Source organism: Mus musculus, chromosome 7 (assembly GCF_000001635.26).
Source record: "Mus musculus strain C57BL/6J chromosome 7, GRCm38.p6 C57BL/6J".
NCBI classification, from domain to species: Eukaryota; Metazoa; Chordata; class Mammalia; order Rodentia; family Muridae; genus Mus; species Mus musculus.
This window is the reverse complement of record NC_000073.6, coordinates 118,590,716-118,615,623: the sequence shown is the minus strand read 5'-3', so window position 1 is coordinate 118,615,623 and position 24,908 is coordinate 118,590,716. Positions and strand designations below refer to the sequence as shown.

At 47.1% G+C, this 24,908-nt stretch overlaps 1 protein-coding gene and 1 long non-coding RNA gene across 7 annotated transcripts in view; both read right to left on the bottom strand.

Moving 5' to 3' along the window:
• Positions 1-18,327, bottom strand: part of Tmc5 (transmembrane channel-like gene family 5) — a 77,789-nt gene extending 59,462 nt beyond the window's left edge. Inside the window, exons 1-2 of one of the 3 annotated variants that reach the window (NM_001105252.1) lie at positions 18,080-18,327; positions 15,317-15,440 (exon numbers count right to left, since the gene is read on the bottom strand). The gene's annotated coding sequence lies outside the window, so the exon portion shown is untranslated. Of the gene's footprint in view, positions 1-15,316; positions 16,095-18,079 lie in introns of those variants that run through there. The other 2 variants (XM_011241924.3, XM_006508253.3) reach the window with 2 other exon arrangements.
• A 458-nt stretch (positions 18,328-18,785) lies between these two features.
• On the bottom strand, positions 18,786-23,339 carry B230311B06Rik (RIKEN cDNA B230311B06 gene). Of its 4 annotated transcripts, none has more exons than NR_169120.1 (3): positions 23,164-23,339; positions 20,590-20,671; positions 18,786-19,199 (listed from the first exon to the last, which is right to left on the bottom strand). It is a non-coding gene; the product is annotated as an RIKEN cDNA B230311B06 gene (long non-coding RNA). The 4 variants fall into 4 exon arrangements; NR_169122.1 differs by lacking the exon at positions 23,164-23,339 and adding an exon at positions 22,988-23,132; NR_169123.1 differs by lacking the exon at positions 23,164-23,339 and adding an exon at positions 23,015-23,132.
• Between the last annotated feature and the right edge of the window lie 1,569 nt (positions 23,340-24,908).

The window sequence follows — 24,908 nt, the reverse complement described above, 5'->3', positions numbered from 1 at the left end:
ATATGTATATATATGTTTTAAAAAATAAATAAGCAAAATAAAATTAGTTTTTTTAAAAAGCTTTCTTGACAGAAAACATGATAACTGTAAATGAAATGAGACAAGAATTTCCCCAACTTATAGTCATTTAAAACGAAAGCCATTTGTGAAAACATCAGCTGTCACAGCGTGCTATCTGGGGAAGCGGTGGTGAGGAAAACCTTAAATACACTGACATCATGATTGCTCCCTCTCTCCATCAAACCCCAAACACATGGGTTTCAGAAGTGCAGTTTAAGGCCTCGAAGCAAATGCAATAAGTTGTCATTGAAGTCAAATAACCATTCATCGCAGCAATAAAAGAGAAATGTAAGAAGCCCACAGTATTGCCTGGATGATCAGCTCCAATCCCCACTCTACCTGCAGCCAGTGAAGAGGGCTGACAAGGGGGCTGGAGAGAGGGCTCAGTTGGCTTCTCTTTCAAAGGACCCAGGTTCAATTCCCAGCACCCACATGGCCACTCACATCTGTCTGTAATTCTTAGTTCTAGGGGATCTGACACCCTCATACAGACATACATGCAGGCAAATAAAATAAAATAATATTTAAATCATTTTTAAAAAGTCAGCTGGAAACAGGATGGTACCTCCTTCTTCTACCTAGGAGCAACAGAGAGCTCAAGGGCTGGGGGATGGCTCACTTGGTAAAGTACTTGCCTTGAAAGTACAGCCTCCATGTGTGTCCCATGTGTCTGTCTGTGTGTGTGTGGGGGGGGGGGGTGGGGGTGAGAGGGAGGGACCAGGCGGAGAGGGTGGGAGAAGCTGTGATTGGGATGTGAAGTAAACAAATAACTTTATTTAAAAGAAAAAAAAAAAGCCATGTGCGGTGGTATAGCTGTTGGAGTGGCAGAGACCCAGTCTCATTAGCCAGCCAGTCCTGTTTGGCAAGCTTCAGGCAAGAGAGATTGTTCCAAACAGTAAGGTGGATGGTGCCTGAGTAATGTAGGCACTCACTTGTGCAACACACACACACACACACACACACACACACACACAAGCACACACACACACACAAGCACACACAGAGAATTAAATAAAGGAAAAAAGGTGCAGAGGGTTCCTGACAGCAACCTCTGGCTATTGCACACACAAAAGAAACACATTTCCACTGAAGTCTTTCCAATTAACAACTACATCTCGATCAAGATGTCTTCAGCAGCTCTTCAACTATGTCTCTGTCATGGTGCCCTGTCCAACAAAGGCCGGCCGAAACAGCAAGCAAGCTCAGAGACTTCCTGAGGCCGCAGTGTGTGGCCAGAGTCACCCGCAGACACTCCCGACTTACGAAACCCAGCGGTGCGTTGGAGATTCTGTGAAACGGATGAACGAGCATCCAAAGCTCTTCACTCATCAGCCCAGCAAACACTGCATGCTGGGAGAATTTGATGCCAAACATTCGAGTCAGAATCCAAACGCTGCAGTGTGTCTCCTGAGCTCAGGTAGTTCTTGCACCCTCATAAAGTCCAAACACAGTAATGGGGGATTCCTGGAAAGCAGCTGTGTCTGCCAAGACTGATGAATTAGAACTGAAGTGACTGGAGTGCTTCCGTCCCGGAAGCTAACTACCTTATTTTGGTATGCCCCTAGAGCAGCCATCCCTTGCCCACTTCTGTGTCAGAACTAACATCCTGTGGTGAATAGATAAAAAACCTTTTGCAATCTATTCATTTATTAGACCACTAGTTTCCACCAACTTAGAAGCCAACACTGTCATCAGATAGCATCTGAGACCTAGGAAAAGCTCTCCCACCCTGCTGTAACCACCGCTCTGATGTACCCACCAACTTGCCTTGACTCGTGACTTTCTTTGATTTGTAGAACTAAAAGACATTGTGAAACTGCTTCCAATTGGAACATGGAATTTGGGACACTTTAAATCTGTGTTCCCAGTATGTGACCATTCAAATTTGGCTCTAGAATAAACTCCTGTTCTCTTTTAAAGTGAGAGGGTTATTTTGTTGTTGTTGTTCTTTTTTCTTTTTTTTTTTTTTTTGTGCTGTGTGTGTGTTCTTTTTGCTTGTTCTGTTTCATTTTGTTTTCTCTGCATAAGCAGTAAATCGAATCATGGGCACCACCTGAATTTTCTTTTGACTTTAGCCTTCAGTGACTTTTATTTTGAATGTGCACTGGCTGTTCGGGGTTGTGTCTCCCCAAAGGCCTGGGTATTCGAGGCTAGCTTCCAGACTGGTGCTGCCATGGGAAGCCTGTGAGAGGTAGAGCCCAATAGGAGGTCTTGAGTCACTGAGGGGAGATGCCCATACAGGAGACTCTAGGCTTCCAGCCCTTTCTTCCTCTCTTTGACCTTCTCACCTCGATAGTGGCCACAAACCCAAACCAACAGGTTTGAGGAACAGACTGGAATTTCCGAAACCATGAGCCATATAAACCTTCTCTAAACTGTGAACTGGTCAGCCCAGGTATCTGTTACAGTCACAGGAAGCTGACTAGCACAGTATTTTCATCATTAGCGTAGAGCAGTTCCGTGACCCAAAACCTGCTAGTTACTGCTCTCTACAGATAGCTCTCCCCTTAGACACCAGAGATCTGTTCTCTGCTCGCATAGCTTTGCCTTTTCCAAAATGTTGCATAAATGGAGCCCATAGTACACAGCCCTTGGAGACGGGCTTCTTTCGCTCAGTTCGATCTAAATAGGATTTAAAATATGGGGAGCTAGAGAGGCGGCTTGGTGGTTAAGAGCACTAGTTACTCTTCCAGAGTACTTAAGTTCTGTTCTTATCACACACATCAGGCTGCTTTGCAACTCCAGCTCCAGGGATCTGAGTTCCTCTTCTAGCTTCTTGGGGTATCCACAAAAACAGGCACATACCCACACACAGACATGCGCATTCATAAATAATGAAATATATATGTGTGTGTGTGTGTGTGTGTTTTCTTGGATACATACATTCATAAAAACATGAAAAAATCTGTTTCCAAGCTGTCTCCATAGAGAGCAAGCTGTAACCTGACTGGATAGCATATTCTTATAGCATGTAGCCACATCTCTGCCAACCCCAGCAGCTGAGTGTTCAGCTATTAACAAATCATAAACCACTCAGATCTATCCAAATACAGCAAAATGTAAACTCAGACCTCCCTCACTATTTCTGGGTGCTTCTTTCCTTATTTATTTATTTATTTATTTATTTATTTATGTATTTTTAAGAGTATCTGCCCGCTTGTTGGTGGAGTTTCCTAAACCTTTGCTCATTCAGAGTGCTGCACAGTTCAGGGATCTTTCCCCTCCTCGAACTCTGAGAGATCGGATGTGTCTATGCTTCTGTGTGACTACTTCTGAGCGCTGTGGCTTAGATGCACTTGCCTCTCATGCTTAAGGTATGTTCCAGCCACAGTACCAAGAGTCACACTAAAATAAAGATCTTCTTCTAGCATTGTGTGTACAGTCTATTGGGTCTCAAACCTGGGACAAGTGGCTGAGCCACCTATTAACATATCAAAGCAGACTCTGGAATTTGGAATGAGGCCAAACCTGGCGGGTAGCAGAAGCCCGCAGAAACAAATGATCCGAACAAAGCTTAGGAGAGTCGGATCCGCACCTTGGTTTGAAGCAGCCAAGTCCCTTGGACAGGAGTTCGTTTATGCCACTCCTGAGGTCTCAGTACCAGATGAACAGAAAAAAAAAAAAAAAAGAACAGGAAGAAGAAAAAGAAATAAGAGGGAGGATGTGACTGCTGCTAGGTATGGTGAGGAGAACGTAAGAATGTACAATAGATGTGAGGGAGAGCACAGCCACAGACATCTGGAAGGGTCCAGAGTGAACGTGGCCGGGAGCCAGGCCTTGTGAAGTAACAGGGGGGGAAATCGGTGAGGCCACGAGGCTGGAAGACCAAGTGAGGAGCCCAGAACCAAGGAAACCAGAGGCCAAGAGACCAAAACAGCTTAAAAGGATCCAAATAGCCCAAACGGATCATATAGGGAAGAACAGCTGGGGGAAGGGAAAGTCCAGCCCAGCCTTTGCACTGGAGAAGTTTAGGCAGAGCGCAGGACATGTCAACTAGGAGGACCTTGTAACAGGTAGGCACTGAGGAATGCTGGGAGAACCTGGTGGCCAGAGTCCACTTTGATATGTCAGTAAGCACCTCATTTAGCCATTTGTCCTTGACTGGAAATCTAACCATAATTGTAAACAAATTATACACATTCTCTATTGACAATAGACATCAGCTTACTGCTACAGGCTGAGGGTTGACCTCAGTTGTAGAGCCCAGGATGGTCAAAGTCCTAAGTTCCATCTCCACTCCGCACACAGGGTTTCTATTGAAATGAATTTATGATAAATGAATAAATAAATAGCATGTGTGATAAGAACGGAACCAAAACATGATGAAAAGGAGGGAGGAAAAGGAATCTAAAGAGAATAATTCACCTGGATTCTCTTCTAATCCCAACTCTCAGGAATCTGAGGCAGGAGGAGCACCATAAGTGAGTTCAAGGCTAGCCTGGGCTACATAGAAAGAGAGGGGTCGAAGGAAGGAAGGAAGAAAGGAAGGAAGGAAGGAAGGAAGGAAGGAAGGAAGGAAGGAAGGAAGGAAGGAAGGAAGGGTGGGTTTATGTTTTGGCTCCCAGCTCCGGGAAACCAACACAGTTGGTGTGAGGAGAGTGAGGCAGCGCACACGGTTGGCGCATGCGCACATTCGAGAAGCAAAGACAGGGCGGGGGAGAGGGGGGCGGGAAGGCTGATGTTCAGTGCTTTCTTCTTCTCAGGCAGTCTGGGATCCCGTGGAAAGGTGCCGCCCACATTTATCCTGAGCTTTCTCACCTCAACTAACCGAACCTAGAAACTTCTTCACCAATGTGCCGATACCTTTGTTTCCTAAGAGATTCTAGATTCTGTCCAGTAGACAACCCAGCTACTGTCACAGTCCCTTCTTACCAGGCATATCATATCATCTTGATGGACTCTTACTGTGCCTTTCCGTAACTTGTGGGCAAGCACTTGCCTAGTGCATATGTGCAGTGTGTGTGTGTGTGTGTGTGTGTGTGTGTGTGTGTGTGTGTGTGTGAGAGAGAGAGAGAGAGAGACAGAGAGAGAGAGAGACAGAGAGAGACAGAGAGAGAGAGGCAGAGAGAGAGAGAGAGAGAGAGAATATCCCCGGCTTCATTCCCCAGGACTGCCATAGGGAAAAATAACTGCTAATACAGGGAGTAGTGATGGCCATATTTCTGAGGGTGTGGCCCAGATGCCTGGCCATATGTCCCTCAGGCTCATGTATGATAATAGAGGTGTCCATCCTTGTTCCACATTTTTCACTGGGCCTGTGCCTGTGTGGGTACTTTGGTCAGCATACAAATGATGGGTACTTAGACTACGGGACCTCAGCACCCATCACAAATACTAGGGAAGCCTTCAGCTTAGAATTAAGAAATGTCTATAAGGTAAACAGCCTTCAAACAGCAACTGCAAACAAGACCTTCACTCGCATGTAAACACTTCCTGGTAATTAAATATTTGCAAATGCAAGATCTGTGGGTTTTTTCAGATAGCATTTCTGCCTCTGAGTCAGACCTAAATGTTGCCAGTGTTCAACACTCCCCACCCCACTCCCCGGAAACAACCACGCTATGATTTCAGTGTTACGGTGTCCAGATTGGGAGGGGAGAAGAAACTCTTAGAGCTTGTGGAGGTGACTTGGTGAGGAAAGTTACCTTCGGTAACCACCAAGCCTGACAACATGAGTTCCAGCTCCAGAACTCATGTGGTTGAAAGGAAGATCTGAGTCTCCAAGTAAACTCTGACCGCCACACACTCGCTATAGCATGCGGACACACAAAAATAAATATTTAATGAATTAAATACGCTCTAGCAAAAATTTTAAAGTATTTTTCATTATCAAAAGGATTTATTGAGCTTTCTGTTGGGATGACCTTCTTGTGCACTGTGTAAAGACTGTATTATTCACGTGTTGATTTTTGTGCCAGCGGAGTGCTGAGTACTATCCAGACTTTGGTATGGTTATTTTTTTAAATAAGATTTATTTTATTATTTATTTTATGTATGTTAGTTCACTGTTACTCTCTTCAGACACACCAGAAGAGGGCATCAGATCCCATTACAGATGGTTGTGAGCCACCATGTGGTTGCTGGGAATTGAACTCAGGACCTCTGGAAGAGCAGTCAGTGCTCTTAACTGCTGAGCCATCTCTCCAGCCCAGTATGGTTATTTTTAAACACTCTTCTCCATCACCTTTTGACTGGTTTAATAAAAATCTGATAGCCTATGGCTGAGGCAGGAGAGGAAAGGCAGGACTTCCAGCAATGGAGAGGAACTCTGGGAAAGAATCAGATGATGGCAGTGGTGAAGGGGGAGGGAGGTTCACCAACCAGACACAGAGAAAGCCAGATGTATGGACTGAATGAGAGGTCACGGGCCACATGGAAAAAGGGGATTAGTTTAGATGGGGTTATTAAGTTACATGAGCTAGTTAGAAACAAGCCTACTAGTTAGAAACAAGCCTAAGGTGTAAAGCCTAAGCATTCACAAATAAGTAAAACGTCTCCGCGTCACTATTGGGAACTAGCAGGTCAAGACAATCCAGGGAGAGATTCCAAGGCATGTATTTAATTCTTGAATGGTATTTATATTTTATGAATGCAAAGTGAATATGAGATGTTTTATTCATAAGTCTAGCTTGCAAGTGAGAAAGAGTCGGAAACAAGAAAACTAAAAGTCAGGTGTAATCCCACAAAGGACAACCCATTAGACACGGCAAAAGTACACGAAGATCTCAAGGGAGGGGCTTGATGGCGTGTACCTGTCATCCCAGGACTCTGGAAACTCAAACAGGAGGAGACAAAATTTAAGGCTAGCCTGAACTACAGACTTCTAGTCTCAAAAGGACACAAAGAACTTACAGACAGACAGATAGAAATGGCAAAACAGCCAATCCCATCAAAGCTGGGACCAAGTGACACTTGAGTCTGACTGGAAGCCATGAAGGGACCTGGGCTGCTGTATCAGTTTTCTTCAGGGTCTCCAGCACTGTGAACTGGAGTGGACCCTATGTGACAGGGTGCCTTGCCAGAGCCTTGCTTGTGGCCATGTTCGCTGGTCTTCCGTCTGTGTCTTCCACCCATGTCTTCTTGTTACTGTGCTGGGTAGGGAACCTCAAGCATGCTGGGATGGCACTCGCCCACTCAGCCCCTCCTCCAGCCTTTGAATGAACTTCACTGACTCCTATTTGTGATTCTAGAATCAAGCTCCATCGAATTTTGTAAAACAGAATCCCCATTCTAATGAGCTGGGGAGAGACTGGCTTGATAGCCAGGAAAAAGCTGAGTGAAGCAGAATCAGAACAAAAAGTGATTGGTCTTAAGGTTACTCTCCTACAGAAGTGGAAAAGAGGGCAATTACAGGGAGCGCCTTAGAGCCTTACAATAGTCAGAGCAGGAGAGATCATGGGAGAAGCTCTCATTTCCTTTTTTCCTTTTTAAAAACAAACAAGCAAGCAAGCAAACAAACAAACATTTTTTAAAACTTAAAGTGATTCCTTTTCATTTATTTGTTTGCTTATTTATTTCTATGAGTGTTGGTGTCTGCATGAGGGTGTTAGATTCCCCTCAAACTGGAGTAACAGACAGTTGCAAGCTGACATATGGGTACTGGGAATCGAACCTGGGCCCTACTGGAAGAAGAGTCAGTGTTCTTAACCTCTGAGCCATCTCTCCAGCCCTGGAGTCTTTCAATCTAAACTTAAAACTTCAGGTCTGGGGCTGTAGCTGCTTTGTAAGGTATTAGCCTAGTGTGCTCATGGCTCTGGGTTTGAATCCTAGCACTATAAAGTTAATTTTTTAATCACAATAATAATAATAATAATAATAATAGGAACTATATGGTCTCTGAGCAAAGTTCCTGATAGAGCAACCCGTGCTCAGAAACTTTCTGTTTTACTCTAATGCAATGACTCTTGGGGTGACAGAGCAGCAGCTTGGGCTTTCAGCTTCGCCTCTGTTGTCCTAGATGAAGACACAGGCTGCAGCTGGCAGGCTCACAGGGTCCTGCTGATGCAATGAAGACCTCACACCACTCCCTTAACTCAGGGGTTCCAGGAACTTATGGGTTCAACACATCAGGCACTGTTTGGACAGCATACTTCATTGGTGTCATTCGTCTACAGGGAGCAAAAGAGGCGTGCCTACCCTAAACACCTCACCCTGTGTCCCCTTCATCTGGTTGTTGGTCAGAGGTTTTTCATAACTATGACAATAAACCTATAAATAAATAAGAGTATTAACTGTTTCCCTGAGTTGTGTAAGCAGTTTCAGCAAATGACTAAACCATTGAAGGAGTAGCAGGAAGGTCAGAGAAGTTCAGTGTCGAGGCTCTCAGGAGATGTGTAGTCCGTAATCTGCTTCTGCACAAGTGTGAAGGCCTGAGTCTGGATCCTCAGCACCCGTGGAAAAAGTCACATACATGGCAGTGAGTCCACTTCTGTCCCTCATAAGCATACACATATGTCACATAGAGGGGGGGGGGGGGAAGAAGAAGAGGAAGAGAAAGAGGAGGAGGAGGAATTTTAATTCAACAACACAACAACATGGGCACTCTGGCAAGGTTGTGATCTGGCTGGAATACAGACATACCCTTATTATATACCTTTAAGGTAAAATTAGTTTGTAGAAGGAAGCAGCCACATTTGAAAGTGACATCTAATTGAGGGCCAGACAAAGTGACAAATCAGAGAACGATCTGACAGAATGAGACAGATAGGATACGCCCAACTCTCTCCAGAGCAGTATAGGAAAGAGAAGCTATTTAAGAGCAGCGCAGGGAAGAAGGTCAGTCAGGAGTCAGTGTTCATTCATGAGTTCACGGAGTTCTGTGCAGGGCAGCAGTGGTTGTTGAAGCCATAGACTAAGAAGGAGCCAGAAGATTAGAACTAATTGCCAGAGTTAGTTTGAGGCCAAGGACAGCAATTCAGTGAGAAGCTGAGAGAAGCCAGGTTGGATCAGTCAGCTTGGAGAGGAGTTTGAGCCAGAATAATTGAGTTGAACTAGCCAGTCAGAGTTCAGAAAGAACTAGAAAGGGTGAGCTAATTTAGCTGTAAGCCCTCAAGATGACAAGAGGAGAGAGACAGACAGACAGACAGACACACATACACACACATAGAGACACCACACAAAAAAGCTTTCTAATGTTAAATAAAACTTAAATGAGGCTGTGTGCCAGGCCCCACAGAACAAACTATCATGGAGTCGTTCACACCAAAGTTTCATATTAAGTCAAAACTTCATTGTTTGCTCTTCTAAAAAATCAGGAGAGGTGATAGCCAATTTCCCAACAAGCCGATTTCAGCCAACAGGACAGGAAGGGCCCCTCTGCTTCAACCTTTTTGGGGAAAGTAACTTTAGAATCACTAATCAATCAATTGCTTTTGTTCCTTTTCTGGACCTCCCAATCTTTTTCTGGTTATCATGCACTCAGCGAATCAAAACTGGGCTGTTGCCTGCTTCTAGAATCACAACACAAGTCAATGAAGATCATTCAAAGATGGGGAAGTTGCTTAGTGGTCCAGCATTGGCCAGCTGCATACTAGGCCTGCACCTCACAGCTAGTGCAGCAAAGAAGATAAAAACATCAAGAAGACAGTGGCAACTTAGTGCATTGTGTGTTTTAGTCAGGTATGGTGGTGTAGACCTGTGGTACTAGTACTCAAAAGGATAAGAGAGGAGGACCACAAGTTCAAGGCCAGACTAGACCACATAGCAAGACCCTATTTGTTTTTTGTTGTGGTTGTCTGAGACAGGGTTTCTCGGTGAAATGGCCCTTGCTTTCCTGGATTTGCTTTATAGACCAGGCTGGCCTTGAACTCACAGAGATCCACCTGTCTCCTTAGTGCTGGGATCAAAGGCATGCACCAGCACGCTGGATACAAAACTCTATCTTTAAAGGGGATGGGGGCCAAATAGGGTGGTTTAGTGTATAAAGGAGCCTGCCACCAAGCAAGATGACCTGCGGACAGTCCCTAGGACTCACACGATAGGAGAGAACCAACTCCCAAAAGTTGTCCTCTGACTACCACGTGTGTCACAGATGTGCAAACAGATAAATAAATATGATTTGAAAAATTATATGTATTTGTGTATGTATATGTATATATATATATATTTCAAATAAACTCACTATAATTTTGTCTTTTAACTGAAGCCTGGATTAGTCACTTGTATCTGAATTGTGGTACCCTGTGGGACTGAGCCCTTAACCTGGGGATGTTGCACTAACTCTAGGTAGAAAATACTGGAATTTAATTCAAATATGGGCCAGCTGAAATAGAATTGGCCAGTCCTGAAAAGCTTCGTACCACCAAACCTAGGAGACTCTGTTGAGACGTAACGCGAGTTTGGACGTCCCAGAGCCCAAGTTTCTTTGTGCCTTGCCCCTCTGTGTCCACAAGCCAGGACCTTAAGAGCACTCTGTTAGTCTGTTGCCAAAACACTAGAGGAAGCTGGGCCTGGCACTAAGCCTAAATCCTGAAGCCCTTGCACAAACTCTGACCCTCCCAGGGAGCACTTCTTTCCTTTCCTGTCACACAGGGTAAGCCACACTCTCCTGCAGGTGCCCTGAGCCAACACCGGGACAGGCCCCCATGGCACATGCTGCTTCCTTCTTTGGAGTCCCTGCCAGCTCCATTGCTGACTGCAAGGAACATTTACGGGAATCCACCCGTGTCTACGTTTGGAGTGACACCCACAACAGCCTCAGCAGGAGGAAGCACAGGAGCAAACTGTTTTCCCAACATTCAAGAAACATAAAACGTTTAACTGCCACAGTACATGGGGCAGCATCTAGAAGCCTGAGAGTGAAACTGGAAGAGAACTTTGATCCAAATGTGGAGGTGTGGAGGTGGGGTCTTGAAACTGAACGTTCCATCGTCTGACAGACTTCAATGTTGTGTGTGTGTGTGTGTGTGTGTGTGTGTGTGTGTGTGATGGGACCTAGAATCACTTGGGAGACAAACCTCTGGGCAGGCCTGAGAAGCAGGTTCTAGATGGGGTTAGCAGAGGTGGGCAGACCCACTCTAACCATGGGAGGCACTATCCCATGGGCTGAGCTAGGGTTCCACACCGAATATAGGGAACAGTGCTGAGGGGCAGCCTTCATCATTTCTGCTCTCTGTGGGTGTAATGTCATCAGCTGTCAAAGGCTTTTGCTGCCAAGATTTCCCCACTGTGATGGACCCTCAGAGTGGGAGCCAAAAATAAACTCTCCCCTCAAACTGTCAGGCAGTTTGTCACAACAATGAGAAAAGTAACTGCTGGAAATGGTGGCACATGCCTTTAATCCTAGCACTTGAGAGGAAGAGGCAGGTGGATCTCTGTGAGTTTGAAGCCATCCTGGTCTATATAGAGGATTCCAGGATAGCCAGGACCTATCTCTGTACCAACACACACACCTCTCTCTCTCTCTCTCTCTCTCTCTCTCTCTCACACACACACACACACACACACACACACACACACACAGAGAGAGAGAGAGACAGAGAGACAGAGACAGAGACAGAGAGACAGATAGAGAGAGAACTAGTACAGTATGTTGTTGCCATCTCTGGCAAACAGGAGGGTCTAACACTCAACATCTCACAAAGCACACAGCACAAGCCAACAAAGTTTCCTGATCAAACATCTCGGTATGTGAAAGTTGAGATACCCTGATTCTTAGCTACAAAGGAAAAAGGCTAAAATAACGACACTGGAAGGAGAGAAGGAAACAGTTGGTGAGCTGGACTCTTGAGCACTCAGAACAGCATGCATGCAGGATAGCTACATGGATCAAGCACCAAAGCATATAATGAGACACACACTCAGGCATGTGTACATGTGTACACAATAACCAATGAGACAACAGATCCCATAAGGTTAAAGGTGGTTACCATGGTAACCCCCAAACAAATACGGTGGTCATCTACCATGTGGCCGAATGATGTTTGGCGGAGAAGTCACAAGAGGAAGTGTTGAATTTTTAATCATCTCTTTTGTGACATTTGAAATGGTGTGCATGTGAGTGTATGTGTGTGTGCCTGCACTCACACATGTACATATGCCTGAGCATGTATGTACCATGTGTAGTTAGGAGCCCTGAGAGGTTAGAAGGGGACAGTTAGTCTCTAGGCACTGGAGTTACAGATGGTTGTGTGCTGCCATGTGAGTGCTGGGAGCCAAACGCTGGGCCTCTGCAAGAGCAATGGGAGCTCTTATCCATCGAACCATCCCACTAGGTCAGGGGATGTACACATGTACACATGCCTGAGTGTGTTTCTCATTATATGCTTTGGTGCTTGATCCATGTAGCTATCCTGCATGCACGCTGTTTTGAGTGCTCAAGAGTCCAGCTCACCAACTGTTTCCTTCTCTCCTTCCAGTGTCATTATTTTAGCCTTTTAGAAGCTGAACTCATGCTTACAACAAAAGCGCTTTACCAACTGAGCCATCTTCCCAGCCCTGAAACCGTCTTGGACAAAGAAGTACCTCTTATGACTTATAATTTTTGACTGTGAGCCCCAGCCTTTAATGGCTGAGCCATCTCTCTCAGCCCATGACTTTTTTTTTAAGATTCATTTATTTATTATATGTAAGTACACTATAGCTGTCTTCAGACACACCAGAAGAGGGTGTCAGATCTTATTACAGATGGTTGTGAGCCACCATATGGTTGCTGGGATTTGAACTCAGTCAGTGCTCTTAACTGCTAAGCCATTTCTCCAGCCCCGCCCATGACTTTTAAAACTAAGAAATATGTTGCCCAAAATCCAAGTTGAAACAATACAGATTCTCTCAGTTAATTTTCTCATCTCTGTGACAGAAGACTTGATGGAATCATAGAAAGGCCGTGTCTGAACTCATGGTTAGAGTGACTCTCAGTCTATTGTGGTGGGTCCCCAGCTTAGGGATCCATCTCCACTAGCAGGCCCCATCACCTCCAACATGTCACTAGCAGCTGGGAGTGTTCAAGCACACAAACCTCAGATTCAAGTCACTTCAAGCTCCGTGAGCAAGACATGGAATATGCAACAAGGGGAGCATGGTCCACCTTCAACTTCAGCCGCTCAGCTGGTCAGAGAGCACACGCTGGACCCTGTAGTTTACACATCACTGGAAAGACAGATCTTGAGGCAAATCTACCTCAGGGAGACAGTCCCTCCTGTCCTCATTTAAAGGACATTCCCTTAATTACTCTGTTTATACCTCAATGTTCTGTCAAAAGGAAATCTCATTTTCTTTATGGAAAAATAACTTTTTTCTTTTCCATTTTTTCATTTAATGTGGATGTTAACCACAGCCATTAGAGGCTTCCAAATCTTCTTGTGAATTATAAAAAAAAAATGAAACCGGTTTTTCTTTTATTTTTAAATGCTTTTCAGACTCAAAAGACCACGGGAAATGGAATTGGTTCAGCCCGACGTTCAATAACAACATGGAAATTCTCTGCTTGTTCTGACCAGTTCTTTTGCAGAGACAGCCGTTTCTGGTGATTAGCATTCCCACAGCTGGCCTGGTCTCTGACTGTAAATGACCTCAGCAATCAGATAGCCTCATCACCTCATTCCGGGAAATCATGGCACAAATATCCAACAGGTGATTCACTGGATATCGATGGCGTTTATACCTTAACGTAACACTGGTGGGGGATTTTCCTGATAGCCCGTCTCCCACCATGAGTACATGTACATTCGGAGAAGAGGCTCAGGAGAACTTTGGGTGTTCTGAGCTATCACTTCCCACTGTATTCCTTTGAGACAGAGGCTTTTACTAAACCTGGTGCTGGGCTGGCGGCCAGAAGTTCTGTCTTTGTCCCTGGTGGTGCTGTAGATATTGGAGTCCACAACTGTGCCTGGCTTTCACATGGATGCTGGACTCTCTCTGCTTGCATGGTGCTCTTATCCACTGAGGCCCCCCTCCCTCTACGCTCTCCCTTCTTCCCTCTCCCTTCCTTTTGTTTTTGTTTTTGGTTTTTTTTCTCTGATTTTGGAAACAAATTTTTGATCTGGAGCCTCAAAATTGAAATCCTCCTGCTTCAGTCTCCCGTGTGCTGGAATCACAGGTGTGCACTTCCTGCTAGGCTCAAATCCTCCCCTTGCTATCCATCCCCAATGGGCACTTCTCCTCCCTCCAGTTCAGAGAGAATCTCCTTTGATGAGGGTAATGCTGACATTCACAAATAAAGATGGAACCATGTACTGAAGGCTTGCCCGTGTGTCTACACTAAAACAAGCTCTTTCATCTCAGCCATCAAACCTTCAAACCTCTGGGAAGGTCTGGCTGGCCCATCTTATGATGATGATATTGAAGTCAAACAGGTTGTATAATTTGCAAAAGGTTGCACAGAAGCAGAGTGGGATGTGACCCCAGGGCCTCTGCCCAAAGACCTTAAACTTTGGTTGCGCTCATCAACAACATCATCAGTGATAGCAGATGAAGACGATCAAGAGAGCATAAGGAGGTTGCAGGGATCAAGGTGACAATATATCATGTATTCTTATCAGCTCTGATATTTTCCTGCAGATGTGTGAGCTCATAGCATCTTACCCATTTCTACAGATGGGGAAACCAAGGTCAGAAAGAAACAGTAATTTAGCAAAACACAGTTAGGAGCAGAAAAGCCTGGATTCTCACTAGGTAGGAGGCAGCTGAAGCACAGGCAGTCCTAACGGGAGTGCTCTGGATTTCCAGATGACAATTCTTTTGGCTAACATATGTTCATGGTGTACGTTTTCTGCATCCATAACCCAGGAATAAGCCACAGGGCGGCCCAGTGTGGTGCTTCTCCTCGGACACATTCCCAAGCATCCACTTTACGTCAGTGACCTCCTTTGCTGACCCTAACTCAGCCTCCCTCGTCCCGCAGGAGCATCCCAGTAATTTCCCTCCGTACTCTGTGACCAGAGGTGGGGTGACACTATTGTGAGGCTTGGGCATTTATAGCCAGGGAGACCTGTTTTCCAGGAAGAAAGCTCAACTGCGGAGATGCTAAACCCTGGGGCACTGCCTCTGGGAAGAAGACTGCTTAGGTAGACATAAAGAAAAAGGAAGCAGACACTTCCTTTTTAAAAATAACACGTTAAGTCTCATCTCTTTCAGCCCTTGTACGAGGTCCCTGTGCACACCTCATGCCTGCCTAGTGTCTACCTTATTCTGTTGGGCAGCCTGCCACGCAGCTGGTGGCAGGGGCAAGGGGGAACTGTTGGCCCAGCTTGGGAAAGTTTTACAAATGCCCCCTCATTAGCACCTGTCCCCTCCCTGCCAACGAAAAGCCAAGTCTTACCTTTAGCACAGATCTGTCTGCTTTGTATTCCAGCGCCTGGTTGAGCGTTGTGGTTTACCAAGGCCCTCGCTGGGGCTCCAACTCTTCTTTTCTTCCTGAGCCCGAGCTCCTCCTCCGATGTCCTCTTGGCATCAAGACAACAAAGAGAGCAAAGTCCTTTTCAGCTCAGTGTTTTATTTCTATGACACCATAAGGAAGTAAGTCGGGCTTTGAACTGTGGGTCCCTTGGAAACGTAGTACTGATAGACCCTGGTCTCACAGATGCTCCCAGCTCTGGGACAGTGTGTTCTGCAGCCAGCACCCCTGAGGCAGCATCTGAAGGTAGCCTTAGCTCACAATTATGATCCCAGGTGGCCTGTGCCTTGGAGGCAGTGTGGATGTGGCTGACAGCTCAAGGAGGCAGTTCAAAATTCAAATCCCGACTCTTGTTCTTCGTCCTCTTCTAGTTTCAGTGTTACCCTCCTTATCTGAGAAATGGAAGCAAAATCCTCCACCTCCTCAGCGGAGGCAACACTGGAGATAAATGGGACTTTTGTGACTCAGGTCCTTTCTAGTCACCCAAGACTCAACCTAGAGAGAAACCACAGCTGAGCAGATACACTCTACCTTCCCTCAGTGAGGCCTCTAAGAAGGAAACATTCAAAAGGAAGGAAAGAGATGGGGGCAGTGGCACAAGTCTGAACTCCTAGCTCTTGAGTGACCGAGGTAGGAGGATGTCAAGAATGGAGTCAGCTCAGAAAACATAGTGAGAAAGACCCTGTCTCTTAAACAAGGAAGGAGAAAGGGAGGAAGGGAGAGAGGGAGGGAGGGGGGAGGGGGAGGGAGGGGGGAGGGGAGGGAGGGGAAGGGGGAGGGGGAGAGGGATGGGACTTATCCTTCTTGTTCTTAGCTTGCAATATTGACACCCACATCAAAACGCTAAGTAGGGCTAGGAATGTCCTCAACCGGCAGAGGGCTACCTGGCATACGCAAAGCTCTGGGGGCCATCTCGCGACAGATAAACCAGACAGTAGGCAGCCAGTGAGCCCTGTGACTTCAGCCCTCAGGAGGTAGAGGCAAGAGAATCTGGAGTTTGAGGGCATCCTCAGTTACACATGCGTTTAAGGCCAGACCATGATACAAGAGTCCCTGTCTCAAAAGCAAAAGGTAAAAACACAATTAACTAATGCAATTAAAAATAAATGTATTGGGCTGGAGAGATGGCTCAGTGGTTAAGACCACTTGTTATTGCAGAGTGGGATCTGGTAAGCAGACCTGGCCCCCAGGTTCTTCCCGCACCTCTCAGTCCCTACCTGGCATGCCCTGTCCCTAACCCTGAACTTAGCAGCCCAGGGACTGGGCAACCCTCCACCGAGGCTCTTCTCTATATAATCCAGACATTTTGGTCCCTCTGCCTCTCCCTGCACCTCCCTGTCACCCTCCTTCATTCCCTCCCCCCTTCCTTCTCTTTTGTTTTCCTCTTCTCTCTCTACTAAAGAGCTCTGTCTTCCTCCCCTACCCACCCCTTTTCCCCATTGTAACTTCCCTGGCCTCCATCCTTGGGGCCCAGCTTCCCAATAAACCTGACTTTAATATACTCTGATCTGGCTTGAGTTGGCTCATTTCACTGGTAGCTGAGAAATCACCTATCAACACCCACTTCAGGTAACTAACTGCCTGTAATTTGGCTCCTGGGGATGCAGTGCCCTTCAGGGGTCCTGCACTAATGTGTACAAACCACACACATGCTCATAATTAAAAATAAAAATAAAATCTTGGGGGTGCACCACCAGCACTCAAAAGGCAGAGGAAGGCAGAGCTCTGAGTTGAAGTCCAGCCTGGTCTACATAGCAAAGGCAGGCCTGCCAGGGCTACAAGAATGGAGTCAGCCCATAGACAGGGATACTCTGTCAAAAAACAAACAAACAAACAAACAAAAAACCAACAAAACAAACAAACAAAAAACAAAAACAAACAAACAAAAACCAACAACAAACAAAAACTTAAGAACAAGTAAGTAAAATTTACATTTTAAATGCAAAATGGTGAATTTTTTTTTCCTAAAGGAGAGATGGGACTTTTCTTCCTCACAAATTGAGGAAAGGCCTTAAAATATGAGAGGAAGTAGAAGATGGTCCCCTAGAGGATGGCTTGGTTTGGGACAGAGATAAGTCCCCAGCTGCCAGCAACTGAGGAATGCAGGGGTCGCAGAGAGGGCGTCGAGGAACCACAAGGCAAAAGGTCCTTTCTCAGTTGTCAGGCACCGTTTCCTGATTTCTGCCGTATTAGAGTTTGGGCATTTTGTCATCTTAGGGTGCTTAGCAGTAGCGTCCCAGAACTCTCCCCGTTTCACACAAGAGAACCCCAAGTATAGGAGACACACAAGTTCCACCCAGTCTCTCTCTTCTGGAAACCATCCCATCTAGCCAGGGACTCTGCCCTAGACATTGTGAGATGGTTCTTGCGTTGGCCGCAGGTGCCCTCCAGACCTGGCGGTAAGCGGTCGCAGGGGAAGACAGGCAGGAAGGGAGAAGTTTTTTGATATTGGCTTAGACACGTTCGGGGTTTTGGACCTGTGGCTATGGGACTTTCTTAAGAAAGGAAATTGATCTTGAAGATATTCTCATGCAAATTGCAGTTTAGACAATCCTACCCCGTTTTTTGCTACCACAGAAGGCCAGCGCTGCTGTTGGGGTGCAGAGGCTGCCGGGGCCCTTAGCTCCTAGATCCGCCCGCCCCGCTCCCGCTCCCCCCTGCTCCCCGCCCCACTTTCACCCAATCCACCTGCGTAGCTCCTGCTTCCGTGCCACAGCCGCTACCCTCCGTGCAGGGCAACCGTCTCACCCGGGCGCAGCGCCTCTCTCACACTCACAGTGTGCTCCAGCTAGGACCTAGGACTGTGCGCAGGCTGCCGCGTGTCGTCCTAGTATCCAGGGGCCGGCTACAGTATTCTTAGCATCCAGCAGGTCCCTGAAGACGGTGGCTATAGACAACTACTGCTCGTTCCAGTGTACACACACTACTGTCTCCCATGAAAGCCCCACCCCTCCGCTCAGCAGAAGCCAGGGCCATGGAGTCCCCAGGGGATGCCGGAAGGCATTGGGGCTGGAGCGACTAGCTCCAAAAGCTTTGCCGGCCACACTGTGGGAATCTAAAGAAATGCAGAGTCACATGGAGATTCGGATCACCAGAATCAGACACAGAATCAGACACCACAGTGAGGAGCACCCTGCCACTCACCACTAGAGCGACACTGTCCATCCAATAACAAACCAAGTGGTCAGGGTGGTGACCCAGCCTGTCATCCCAGATCTTTCCAAGACAGTCCCTGTGACTTAGTGAAATCCTGCCTTTCAATAGGAAGGAAAACGTCAGCCAGACTGTTGGCCCAGGCTTGTAATCTGCACTTACGAGACTGAGGCAGGAGGATTGCTGAAAGTTTAAAGCAGCCAGAGCTACAGAGGGGAAATTTCATAACAAAACAGAGAGGTTTTTTTTTTAATTACATTTTATTTATTGGGGGTCCATGGGAACATGTATGGAGATCCAAGAACAACATGTAGGGGTCCATTCTTGTTTTCCGTCACGCTGTCAAGCACAGCAGCAAGCACCTTTACCTTCTAAGCTCTCACACGGGTCTCAAGTAGCTGGACCGGCCTTGAGCTCCTGATGTGCCAGGACTATAGGCATGCTTCACACCCAGCCTGTCTTGAACAAGAGATTCTGACACTGGGCAAGATGAGTCTGGTACAACAGCTTGAATGCTCCGAGTTGTACTCGCACAGGAAACAACCACAGACAGAAGCTTTGGGGCGCTGAGGGGGTGCTGAGGTGGCGTTCCCCAGATGAGGACGTTCCGGAGACAAGCCACATAGCGCCGTGGCTCTTCTCCGTTGAACTGCACCTGAAGGATGAGGATGATAAGTTGCAAGCCATTTGCTTTCCGTTACTGTTAAGAAATGTGTGTGTGTGTGTGTGTGTGTCTGCTTCAGTACCACCCAGCTGTCGTTCTGACTATTGCAGGGGGGACATGGTGTGTCAGGCACAGCAGGGTCCCTAAGGAAGCACTGTACCAGCAAACAGACTCTGTTGCCTGTTTATCTCAGAGGCTATTATTACCTAGTTCTGCGACCAAGAAGATCACGATATGGTTATAGACATAGTTCTTTAACATACACGCAAGACCGCTCAGTTGGATAAAGGGGTTTGAATCCACGCTTGCCTGACTTCTACCCACATGGTATAAAGGTGGAGGAATTTACTACCTACTAAAAATAGTTGTCTGACTTACACACACACACACACACACACACACACACACACACAGAGAGAGAGAGAGAGAGAGAGAGAGAGAGAGAGAGAGAGAGAAATAAGTTTAAAATGTAAGCACATTTGTCTTCATTGAGGCATTTTTTTAAAGGCCCACATGGCAAGGCAAGGCATGGTGGCTCATGCCTTTAATCCCAGCACTGAAGTGGGGGCAGGTGGACCTGTGAGTTTTAGGACAGCTTGTGCTACAAAAGGAGTTCCAGGCCAGTTGGGACCACATAGTAAAACACTTTTTAAAAATAATAAACAAACAAACAAAACCGGAATAAATGCCCCACCCAAATCTCTGCCCAAATATCCTCAGCTAGCCTGAAAAAGACCATAAAGCACTACTTGAAAGGTGGTGACTCTGGGACACTAAGGGATTTGACTTGGTGGGTTTTTTTTCCAGAAACTGTGACCGGTCCGTAGCAGCCGGAGATCAGGCTCCCAGAGACCTAGCAGAACCCTGGCCACCTTCGGAAACACTCATTATAACCAAGATTTAGTCTGCCCTCTCCTGGGAGGATGGTGTTTACCTCTGCAGAGTCGCGCGCGCGTGCCATCAATACAAACTTGGCAAAGTTCCCCAGCTGGCCTGACCGGTTCCCATGCCTGCTCTCTGGCTCCCTCTTGTGGCTACTTGCCTCTAGGGTGAGGCAGAAAAGGGAGGCTTCGTCAAGGAAAGACGACTAGGAAGGGATCTAGCCCAGTCTACGGAAGGGACTCACTGGTCAAAGAAGCTCAAATTAGGTGCCCACCTGGCACGTGATATCATGCACTCAATCATGTGACAGGATAACAGAGTGCTTGAGCTCTGGTCTCCCAGTCCGGTCCAGAAAACATAGTCATAGCGTGTCTTAAGTTTAAAGACACGGAAATCTAGACACGGGGAGGTAATTCAGACAGAGACAAAGGGAACTTATGTAACATTGCCCTACAGAGCCAGTTCTGGGTCTGCTTGACCTCAGGGCCACACGACCTACATTGCTTCTGTGCCATGCTGGCTGGCGTGACTGGGTCCATCAGAGAACCGTAAGAATCCCACACGCAGACTCCAAGACGAACCTGAAAGCACCAGACAGCCCCGTTTATTTAATGCTAGCACAGCATGCCTTTAATTAAGACAAGCGTCTTTAAATCAGAGGGGCTCAGTGAGTAAGAGCACTTGCTGCAATCATGGGGACATGAGTTCAAATCCCCAGCACTAAGCCACGGGTGGCTGCACTCACACTGTAACCCCATTCTGGGGTGAGGGTTGTGGGGCATGGGCTAGAAAGAGGAAAACACTTAGGGTTTACTGGTGGCCGGATGAGTTCAAGGTTCAGCGAGAGACATTTGCCTTCCTTCTACCTGTGGGAAGCTGAGTCTGGTGCTCACAGCTGCATTCCCGAGCTGGCCTAGGGACTCCCCAGGCTACTTCTGGCCGTCTTCTCGAGGTAGGAGCCGAGATTACAGACTGAGCCCAATTTTACGTGGATGCTGAGGGTCCAACCTCGGATGCTCAGGCTTCTGCAGCAAGTGCGTCACCCACTGAGCCATCCCTCCCCAGTCCCCTATGGCAGCTCTTCAGTACTCTCTCAGCTTTGTGTGCTGGGAAATCCCAAGGACCTTCCTGCTCGCACTAATAGCCAGCACCAACAGAGGAAAGCAGAGGAGGTCGGCTGTGAACCATCAGTTCCATGTTACTCTACTTTAGTCCAGTTGTCCCCTCCTCCTCCCTTGCTTCAGCCAACCCCGACTCTTGTTGTTTCCTTGCCCCACCCCCCAGGGTTGGGGGTGGAACTCAGGACCTCCTGTTTACTATGCAAGAGCTTTACAGAGCTTCCCACCTCACCCCTGCCCCTGCCCCGCCCCCACTCCAGCTATTGATATCTTTGAAGCACCCAGGCAATTTGCTTCACAGGAATGTTCCAGAAGCTGTATTTGTTCCTCTTCACTGAACAGATGTCCCTTCCCAGCTGGAGACTGTGTGAACGATATATTTTTTTCTATATAAAGCACCCAATTTGGGAGGAGGGGTGGTCTTCTGTTACAGCAACTGTTGGCAGAATAGGGCTGGAGGGGAGATTAGCATATGAAAGAAGCCAGTTGGCGGAAGGCCTGGGAACTCCTCCCTCACCAGGGCTATGAGGAACAAACCAAGCTCACCCAAGGCACTCTCCCGAGAGGAGAGGCCTTAGAGACTCACCACACTCCCAGGTGGGGGTCCATCAGCACCTCTACTTTTTTCTCACCCTGGTCCAATTATTTGTTCTGGGACTTACGAACCTAGAAAGCTCAGCGGGTCCTCTCTAGACTCAGATTTACATATAACTCTGAGCTCAGTGCCCTGCCTCTGCCTCTTAGATCTGAGCTGAACAGAGATGACTAAGATTCTTTGTGTAGCCTAACTGTAAGGCTCCTAACCAACTCCAGAGCCTGCCTGTATTCTCCCCTGTGAACTCTAGTGTTGCCAGAGAGCCTTGCACAGTCATTTAGGAAGAAGGAGCCCTAATACCTGCTGCCCCTCACTGAGTGGGCCTCCTTCCTAGATGGTATCTGTCACCTGATCTATCTGCAGTGACAGTTTCATCAGCTCAGCCTAGATAGAAACCTCCTTAACTCCCTGTGGTGGCTAGTCGCCACAGTCGTCCTGATTGGAGTTCGAATCACCTCATGATTAATGAGACATTCCATCCTGCTGTGTGTGTGACAGATTGCTCACAGTTAGATACTGCAGGTTCTGACCTTGTATTTTGATGAATTCCCATCTAGATGGCACCCCTGGGAGGAAGCAGGGGTGGACGCGAGATGCTCTGCCCTCACCTCTTTCTTGCTACCATCCCTCTCTCTGCTTCTTGGCCAGCATGATAGAAGTTGGACCAACGCCTCTGAAATCTGGAATAAACTAAGTCCTCCCTCCTCCAATCTGCTCAGAGCAACTTAACTAATACAGCTCTAATATTCTGTCCTGGTAATTTCCTATCAGCAACCTCCAGCCTGCTCCTTGGTTATAGCTCCCAGATACCCAGGTCACATTAGGAGTCAAACCCACACCTCTCCCTGTCTGCACAATCCAGGTCCAGCTAATGCTTTTTTTAAACAGAGGAACAGATACCACTGATATAGGAAGAGAGTCAGGTTTGGTCATGCAGACCCATGATCCCTGAACTCTGGTGGCTTGAAGCAGGAATATTTTAAGTTTAAAGCCTGCCTGGGTTACCTAGCAAGCTCTTATCTAAAAGAGGAAAGAAGGAAAGGGGAGAAAATAGATGAGAGAGCAGAAGCACAGAGAGGCTTAGTAACAAGCCTTGGATCGCACAGCCAGTGAGTGAAGAACCATTTGCTGATCCAAGGCTGTCTCATTTTTCACTCTCTCTCTCTCTGGAAATGACAGCTTACCATGAGAAAGTTGGAATGATGACATACCAGAACAGCATGGTCCTCCCAAAAGGAGCCCTTGGAGCTCAACAGCCTTATAACAAATACCCACGAGGGCAGCTGCTGAGTGTGTGTGCTGGTGTCCTGCTGTCTGTCTGCAACAATAGCCAAAGGGAACTTTCCCTTCCCCCACTCACAGCGTTCTGGGCAGCAGCGTCTAGGCCATGAGCCACCTCAGAGAAACTTTGGCTCTCATCAGGATTCATCTCCTGCCTCGGAGATTTCAGCCAAGTCCTCCCTAGAGACAGAGAGTAGTCAGAACTCAGAGCAGGACAGTGTAGCAGGGCTGATGGGAATGGGTACAGGCGGAAGTCATTACCTCCGTAGGAGGGAAATGTTTTCCAGATGGACCGGAAGTACATCTGTGGGGGACCTTGGGAAGTGAGGAGGCCAGAGTGTGGAAGAGAGGAGGGACACTCCTTCTGTCTGTCCTGAGGAATCATGGTGGACACCCCATAGTAAAAGGCCACTTACCATGAGAAAAGTATGCCAGCTTACTCTACCAAATTCTGCTATATGGAAGAGTCCAGTGCTCCGTTAGGCTCAAGTACACACTGTGAAAGTGACAGAGGCACAGAAAGCCCACCAGAGAGCACTCACCCAGCACACGAGGAGGCACCAGGTTTCATTAGGGTTGGTGGTGTGAGTTCCTGCCAAAGCACTGCCTGGGAGGCTGAGGCAGGGGAATCTAGCTTGAGGCAAGGATAAACTGCATAATGAGATCTGTCTCAAAACAAAAAGAGCCAGGAATACAGCTTCATTAGTAATTTATCCAGCATGAAAGAATCCTGGGGTTTGAGCCCCACACTCATAAAACAGAATGGCAGTGTACACCTGCAACCCCAGCACTTAGGAAGCAGAGGCAGGTAGGTTAGAAGTTCAAGATCATTCATAGTGGATTTGATGGGATGGATACATGGGATGCATGAGACTCTGACTCCTTCCCTTTCCACTTCTCAAAAACAAAACAAAACAAACACGCCAGTTGTTATAAAAAGATTATTAAGAAAAAAAGGGTATAAGAATATGTTTTATGGGGGGTGTGGTGAGGTATGGGGAAGGGGACGCCTTGACAGGCTCATGCCAAGGCATCCCTTCTCCTTGAGGGACCAGCCACATGATGGTATAGTGTAGAATAGAGTTTATTTAGGGCATGGGGAGGAGAGTCAAGAGGGTAGTAGAGACAGAGAGAGACACAGAGAGAGAGAGAGAGAGAGAGAGAGAGTATAGAAGTAGAGGCTGGCCATGGCCACGTGGGGAAATGGAGGAAGGGAATGCAGAGAGAGGGAGAGCAAGAGGCAAGAGAAGAGAGACAAGAGAGAGGGGAGGGGGCAAGCAGCCCCTTTTATAGTGGGCCAGGCCTACCTGGCTTTTGCCAGCTAACTGTGGGGGGTGGAGTCCCGACAGAATTCCAATACCAGTAAAATGAATGAATGAGTAATAGTTATTGAGCAATCTCTGAGAGAAAGAGTCTCCCCTCCTCCATCCATTAATTCCCACAAGCCTAATGAACTTCTTGGTGATCTGCCATGACCACAGACCATTCCTACCATGGGACTTACGTTCTGTTGTACTGGGGTAGGCTGACAGCCACAATAATGCCACAATTACCAGGAAGGCAAGCTGTTAAAGAATGGTAAATGCCACAAGAGAAGGAGGCCTAGAGAAGAGGGTCAAGGGTCAAGGAGGGTAGGGAATGCATGCAGGTCTGCCAGGAAAAAGGCCAGGTGTGTTATTTGTCTTATTGCTGTGGTCAAAATGTATAACAATGAAGGAGGAAAGAGTTGCTTGGGCTCATGGTTTCAAAGGGATTTCAGCCCACCACGGTAGACTGGCATGGTAGACTGACACGGTAGACTGGCACGGTAGACTGGCATGGTAG